The following is an 8,087-nucleotide window of genomic DNA, read 5'->3' as shown; positions in this document are numbered from 1 at the left end:
GCGTAGGATGAAGATGGTCTATCTCAAACAACCCTGCAACCAAATAACAAAGAGTCTCTTGTGTCCCCAACACACCCAATACAATGGTAAATTGTATAGGTGCACTAGTTCGGCGAAGAGATGGTGATACAAGTGCAATATGGATGGTAGATATAGGTTTTTGTAATCTGAAAATATAAAAACAGCAAGGTAACTAATGATAAAAGTGAGCACAAACGGTATGGCAATGCGTTGAAACAAGGCCTAGGGTTCATACTTTCACTAGTGCAAGTTCTGTCAACAATAATAACATAATTGGATCATATAACTATCCCTCAACATGCAACAAAGAGTCACTCCAAAGTCACTAATGGCGGAGAACAAACGAAGAGATTATGGTAGGGTACGAAACCACCTCAAAGTTATTCTTTCTGATCAATCTATTCAAGAGTCCGTAGTAAAATAACATGAAGCTATTCTTTCCGTTCGATCTATCATAGAGTTCGTACTAGAATAACACCTTAAGACACAAATCAAACAAAACCCTAATGTCACCTAGATACTCCAATGTCACCTCAAGTATCCGTGGGTATGATTATACGATATGCATCACACAATCTTAGATTCATCTATTCAAACCAACACAAAGTACTTCAAAGAGTGTCCCAAAGTTTCTACCGGAGAGTCAAGACGAAAACGTGTGCCAACCCCTATGCATAAGTTCACGAGGTCACGGAACCCGCAAGTTGATCACCAAAACATACATCAAGTGAATCACGTGATATCCCATTGTCACCATAGATAAGCACATGCAAGACATACATCAAGTGTTCCCAAATCCTTAAAGACTCAATCTGATAAGATAACTTCAAAGGGAAAACTCAATCCATTACAAGAGAGTAGAGGGGGAGAAACATCATAAGATCCAACTATAATAGCAAAGTTCGCGATACATCAAGATCATATCACCTCAAGAACACGAGAGAGAGAGAGAGAGATCAAACACATAGCTACTGGTACATACCCTCAGCCCCGAGGGTGAACTACTCCCTCCTCGTCTGGGAGAGCGCCGGGATTATGAAGATGGCCACGGGTGAGGGATCCCCCCTCCGGCAGGGTGCCGGAACAGGGTCCTGATTGGTTTTTGGTGGCTACAGAGGCTTGCGGCAGCGGAACTCCCGATCTGATAGTTTGGGGGTACGTAGGTATATATAGAAGGAAGAAGTACGTCGATGGAGCAACATGGGCCCCACGAGGGTGGAGGGCGCGCCTAGGGGGGTAGGTGCGCCCCCTGCCTCGTGCTCTCCTGGTTGATTTCTTGACGTAGACTCCAAGTCCTCTGGATCACGTTTGTTCCAAAAATCACGTTCCCGAAGGTTTCATTCCGTTTGGACTCCGTTTGATATTCTTTTTCTGCGAAACACTGAAATAGGCAAAAAAACAGCAATTTGGGTTGGGCCTCCGGTTAATAGGTTAGTCCCAAAAATAATATAAAAGTGTATAATAAAGCCCGTTAAACATCCAAAACAGAATATAATATAGCATGGAACAATAAAAAATTATAGATACGTTGGAGACGTATCAAGCATCCCCAAGCTTAATTCCTGCTCGTCCTCGAGTAGGTAAATGATAAAAATAGAATTTTTGATGTGGAATGCTACTTAGCATAATTTTCAATGTAATTCTCTTAATTGTGGTATGAATATTCATATCCGAAATATTCAAGACAAAAGTTTAATATTGACATAAGAATAATAATACTTCAAGCATACTAACTAAGCAATTATGTCTTCTCAAAATAACATGGCCAAAGAAAGTTATCCCTACAAAATCATATAGTCTGGCTATGCTCTATCTTCACCACACAAAGTATTTAAATCATGCACAACCCCGATGACAAGCCAATCAATTGTTTCATACTTTTGGTGTTCTCAAAAAAATTCAATCTTCACGCAATACATGAGCGTGAGCCATGGACATAGCACTATATGTGGAATAGCATGGTGGTTGTGGAGAAGACAAAAAGGAGAAGATAGTCTCACATCAACTAGGCATATCAACAGGCTGTGGAGATGCCCATCAATAGATGTCAATGTGAGTGAGTAGGGATTGCCATGCAACGGATGCACTAGAGCTATAAGTATGAAAGCTCAACAAAAGAAACTAAGTGGTGTGCATCTAACTCGCTTGCTCACGAAGACCTAGGGCATTTTGAGGAAGCCCATCATTGGAATATACAAGCCAAGTTCTATAATGAAAAATTCCCACTAGTATATGAAAGTGATATCATAGGAGACTCTCTATCATGAAGATCATGGTGCTACTTTGAAGCACAAGTGTGGTAAAAGGATAGTAACATTGTCCCTTCTCTCTTTTTCTCTCATTTTTTTATTTGGGCCTTTTCTCTTTTTTTTATGGCCTCTTTTCTTTTTCTTTTTTCGTCTGGAGTCTCATCCCGACTTGTGGGGGAATCATAGTTTCCATCATCATTTCCTCATGTGACGCCCCCAATTCGACCGTACACTAATCATACACGCAAACGTGTCGATCAAGATCAGGGACTCACGGGAAGATATCACAACACAACTCTAGACACAAATCAAAATAATACAAGCTTCATATTACAAGCCAGGGGCCTCGAGGGCTCGAATACAAGCTCGATACACAAGAGTCAGCGGAAGCAACAATATCTGAGTACAGACATTAGTTAAACAAGGATGCCTTAAGAAGGCTAGCACAAAAGCAACAACGATCGAAGAGGCAAGGCCTCCTACCTGGGACCTCCTAACTACTCCTGGTCTTCGGCGGTCTCCACGTAGTAGTATCCGTCGGCGGTGGCATCTGACTCCAAGGATCCACCATCTGGTTGCAACAACTGGAAAGAAGGAAGAAAGGGGAAAAGGGGGTAGCAAAGCAACCGTGAGTACTCATCCAAAGTACTCGCAAGCATCAGATCTATACTAAGTATGCATTAGTATCAAATGGAAGGGTTGTATCTGTGGACTGAACTGCAGAATGCCAGAATAGGGGGGAAGGCCTAGCCTATCGAAGACTAGCATCTTCAAGCAGCTCCAAGCATCTTGCAGCATGTGGAAGAGTAAAGAATAGCAGTTTAATTAACAAGCATGTTGTAGCATTAATGCCCAGAGATCCTTCCTCGACTCCCTGCGAGAAAGCAATCCCGGAGCCACATAACTTAAGTATCCATTTCTAGTTGTATTAGATCAAGATATAAGTCTGAACGTCCATTACCGTGGACACGGTGTTCGAATATATATCTTCCCTGCAGTGGTGCACCACATTTTCCAACACGCTCGATCACTCTGGCCGGACACACTTTTCTGGGTCAATGCCCGGCCTCGGAAGATCAACACGTCGCAGCCCTACCTAGGCTCAGCAGAGAGGTCCCCGCCGGTCTGCCTCCTAAGCACTCTGGGGTCTGGGCCCATCGCCCGTTGCACTCCGGGTCGTTATGCGACGAGCCGGGACGAGCACCACCTCTGCTGGATGGCACTGGCCTGACAGGCCCACAATGCTGAACTGGACGTCTGACAAAACTTCGGCTGATACTGCGACGTCGTGGCCCATAACTATTCTCGCGTGGTGGTTAGTGCGTAAAGGCCAAAGGCCAACTCAGAACAAATACCCAAACCATAGTGTATTATTAGCTTGCGGAGACGAGCAGAGACTCACGATAATGTGACCCCGTCGCCCCGTCTCGAGGAAATACTGCAAGGGCAAGCCCAGCCCACTCGAGGGCTACCTGACTTCCCGGCCGTGCCTCGTAACCATCTTGCGGGTGCTCTCCGGGCCCACCCGACTTTCCCAAGGGTCTCAAGTAAAGTCAAGGTAACCATGTGTCCAGACATCAAGGGGAAAACTAGGGGAATCACCCCCGGTGGATTCCACTCAATGTAATCATCAAGGTGAACGTAAGAGGGACCACCCTCGAGGTTCACACTTGAGGTGTTGAACGACAGAGCCGTATCGGGAATGGTGAAAGAGGAAATCACCCTCGATGACCACGACCGAATAGCTACACTACAGAATTATCATCAGGAGTGCGTTATGAGGGATCACCCTCGGCACTCGATAGTAGCTCTGCAGAGTCGAGCAACAAAAGGGGTGTGATGTGATGTGAGGTGTCGGGCTCTGGTCGTCGATCACGTTGATCGAGTCGTCGATGATGAAGCAGGGGCAACAAGGACAAGGTGGGGTCGCTGATGGATCTCTAACCAACCTATACTAAGCAGTTTAGGATAAGCAGGTAAGGTACAACAGCAGGTACAAAAGCAGGCTATGCATCAGAATAGGAGCAATCAATAACAGTAGCAAAATCTAATGCAAGCATGAGAGAATGGAATGGGTGATATTGGGATGATCAAAGGGGGGGCTTGCCTGGAAGCTCCGATGAACGGGAAGAAGGGGTCGTCGTCGACATAGTCGATCACAGCGGCATCAGCGGCAGTCTCGGGGTCTATCGGAGAGAAGAAGGGGGGAGAAACAGTAAATACATAGCAAGCAAGAGCATAACAGGACAACAGGCAGAGCTAGACGTGTTCTAACGCGGTGCTACACGATACCGGCGAAGGGGGAGAACATCCGAGAATGTTTTCCCGAAGTTTGCATTTTTCGGAAAGATGAAACGGAGGGGGCGGTTGCAGGTTCGCTATGCTAGGGACGCGTGGCAGACGAACGGGCTGCGTATTCGGATTCATCTCGTCGTCCTGAGCAACTTTGATGTACAAAGTATTTTCATCCGAGCTACGGTTTATTTTATATGGATTTTCAAAGATTAAAACATTTTCTGAATTTTCTGATTTAAATTAATTCGAAAACATTAAATAGCTAAATTGCTATGGGTACACAGAAGTGTACCCAGCAACATGCACATGCAGCTGACAGTGGGGTCAGGGGGTGCTGAGTCAACATGGTCAACTGTTGACCGGTCAAAAGGTTGACTGGGGTCCACCTGTCATTGACACATCTAGCTAATTAGATGATTTAGTGGGCTAACTAATTAGTTAGTTTAAGTAAACCAATTTAATTAAGTTATTTTATTGATTAATTAACTAATTAATTAATTATTATTATTATTAAATATTAATATATATTTTTAATCTTTTTTTGGACAGGGGCGTGGGCCCCTATGGTCAGCTGCCCAGAAGGCTTTAGCGGGCGACAGGCGTAACGGGCGGGCGCCCGTGCCCGAGGGGCGCTACGCCCGGGCGCGGGGCGAGGCCAGCGGGGGCGCCGACGCGGCGCGGCCAAGGGGCCACGGCCGGGAGGAGGGGACGGGACGGCGCGGGGCCGGCAACGCCGCCGGGCGGAGCCGACGGAGGGCGGCCAGAGGCGAGGCGGGCGCTGCGTGGGGAGGAGCTGCGGGCTCGGCTGCGAGCGGCGCCGAGGCGGATGGCGAGCGAGGCGCGGGGCGGCGGTGGAGCAGCACAGGTGGGCGCACGAGCGCGCGTGCAGGAGACGCAGGGTGCGGCCGGGCGCGGGCAGTGATGCATGGTCCGGCGGCCACGCGCGGCACGGTGGGTTCCGCGGGGAAAGGCACAGGATGAGCGAGGCGAGGTCGTGCGAGGGCTGCGGCATGGGCACGCCGCAGCGGCGCGATGTAGGGGAGCGACGGGGCCACGGGCAGCGTGGACGAGCAGCACGGCAGCGGCAGGAAATGGAGATGAGCGCAACAGCGGTGGCAGCAAGCACGCAGGGTACGCGACAGTAGCAGCAGCAGTTGAGAGCAGCAGGGAGGCAGCGCGCGGGCGTGGGAGAGCGAAGCGAGCCCGTGCGAGGACTGCGGACACGGCCACGAGGGTGAGGACGAGGCGCGGCGACCTGTGGGCGCGTGCACGCGATATTGGGGGCGCGACGACGGGTCGGTGAGCACGTCGAACGGGGCTACGTCTGGCGGCAGCTATGGCTGGTGTTCGGGAACGGGAGCAGAGGAGAAAGGGGGAGGGGATGCGCGGCTCACCGGGAGCCTGCAGGTGTGCAAAAGGCAGCTCGAGCAAGGCTTGTGGTTGCCGGAAATCAACGACGGAGCTCGTCGGGTCGATGCCGAAGACGACTGGCAGGGGTCGATGCAGGGTCCCTCGACTCCGTCTGGTCGGCGAAGAGGAAGTAGGGGACGATGGCGGTCCGATCTGGCGCGGAGACGAGGCGAGGCGGCGACGGTGGTGTCCTCGGGCGCGCCGTCGATGGGCGACCAGAGGGGCAAAGAGGACGGGGGCGCGAGGGATGGAGGAGAGGAGGGGAACTAGGGTTCCAGGGAGGGGGTCCGGGCCTTATAGACGAGGGGGATGGCCGTGGATGGCCGGCACCTGGCCGGGGCGCCATGGATGGCCTCCACGACCCCCCGGCTCCTGTAGCGGGGAGGGGAAGAGTTAGGTGGGCTGGGGCTGTTATAGCTAAATGGGCCAAGGTGCCCGATAGGTTTAGTTTATTTTGTTTTCTTTTATTTAGTTTCTGTTTAATAGTTTTCTATTTTATTTTTTAATAGTTTTAGTTTTATAAAATGTAAGAACAACATCTAAGTTAGTGCTACTAATTATACCATTGCCACGAAAAGTTTGGTGCAATAATAAAATACTTGCACATTTCTAATATTTAAAAGGCACTAAATAATTGTTTTAGCTGCTGTTTTAATTATTATAGGGTATTTAACCAATTTCTAAAAATGTTGGTTCACCATCATACATATATATGGAATATTTGCAACATTATGAGCATTTTAGTTTTGACACTTTGAAAACTTTATTTATTTGACTTTATTTTAAATTTGGATTTGAACCGGTTTTAAAACTAAGCGAGATTAGCAACAGTAACAGCGATGACATGGCATCATTAGTCAAGGGATTTCTGTAGCTTAATTATCCAGGCGTCACAATTCTCCTCCACTACAAGAAATCTCGTCCCGAGATTTAAGGGGTGGAGTAAGTGGGGAAAGACTCGATAAGGACGGAGCTCAACACAAGATAGAGGCATCTCAGTGAACGACTCGGGAAGACCTGGGGACTATCTCAGTGAACGTGGCATAGAGGCATCTCTCGAGTTGAAATTCAAGAAGTCATCGGGAGCAAGGTAAGAAGGGGCCATAAGAAGCTTCAAGTGGGTAGGCAATCGTTCGATGTCTGAAACAGAGTGTGAAAGGGGCTCAGAGCATCGAAAATAAGTATTGCATCAGGTACTAGAACAGATCACAAGGAAGCTGGCTCGCGAATTACATATGAATCCAAGCGCGAGGGATATTTCGAAGGCAAGGTTGTACAGGAGAGTCAGGTTTCGATCCTGTGGAACTGTGGGTTATGGGCCCACCATGTGGGTTAAAAGCAGGAAGGGTGCCAACATGTGCACGGTCATGATAGCAAGTCAGGTCAGAGGATAGCTTGTCAGTTATGTTAGCAACAACGTTGGTACCAAGGGCGAGGGACGAAGAGAACCATTGTCCTGCTCGTCAAGACGAGGCGGACCAATAGGCAAAGTTCTCGTCCATCGGTGGCTATCGTAATGTCATCAACAATAGTAACAAGGTCTTACTGACAGAGTTTGTACATCGAGGTGTCTACATAAGCAGGGAATTATCACTGCTCCGATATGTTTGGTAACAAGAAAGGTTGAACAAAACAATGGAAAGGAAAGTGTAGACTCGAATCAGTTACCGCTGTTCTTGAGTGTCTAACAACTCAAAACCCGTGGAAAATTTGAATTGACGAGAAATAATAGTTGATGAAGAACTCATAAGAAGTTATGTAGTTCCGTGATATTCTCGAGATACCAAAGGGTAATACTCGAAGGTAGATCAAAGTAGAGGTTGGACAGGTTAAACGATCTGAATAAGATAAGTACTTTAACTTGTCCGAGAAATGGAATCAAGGGAGATCAATCATGGTCGGAACCACAGTTGCAAAGGACCAACATAGATAGGGGACGAACTTATCACAAGGGGATTATTATCATAACAAGAAGCTTCCATGATAAGTTCCACATCAGGTCCATGGGCATGAACAGAAAGGTTCAAGGTCGACTCCCACTTCTTTAATGCACAACTTTCCATTCACTTCTCGTTTTCGATGAGGCCGTAGTGTTGAGATTTTATCTGGCAT

The 8,087-nt window shown here is 47.9% G+C and overlaps 1 long non-coding RNA gene across 1 annotated transcript; it reads right to left on the bottom strand.

Annotated features, from left to right (window-relative positions):
• Positions 1-2,552: 2,552 nt before the first annotated feature.
• Positions 2,553-6,247, bottom strand: LOC141028138 (uncharacterized). Its single transcript, XR_012190419.1, has 3 exons — positions 5,960-6,247; positions 4,378-4,456; positions 2,553-2,854 (listed from the first exon to the last, which is right to left on the bottom strand). It is a non-coding gene; the product is annotated as an uncharacterized lncRNA (long non-coding RNA).
• Positions 6,248-8,087: the final 1,840 nt, after the last annotated feature.

The sequence above is a fragment of the Aegilops tauschii genome, chromosome 7, assembly GCF_002575655.3.
Source record: "Aegilops tauschii subsp. strangulata cultivar AL8/78 chromosome 7, Aet v6.0, whole genome shotgun sequence".
Taxonomy (NCBI): domain Eukaryota; kingdom Viridiplantae; phylum Streptophyta; class Magnoliopsida; order Poales; family Poaceae; genus Aegilops; species Aegilops tauschii.
The sequence above is the reverse complement of the archived record's forward strand: the minus strand, read 5'-3'. Positions and strand labels throughout refer to the sequence as shown.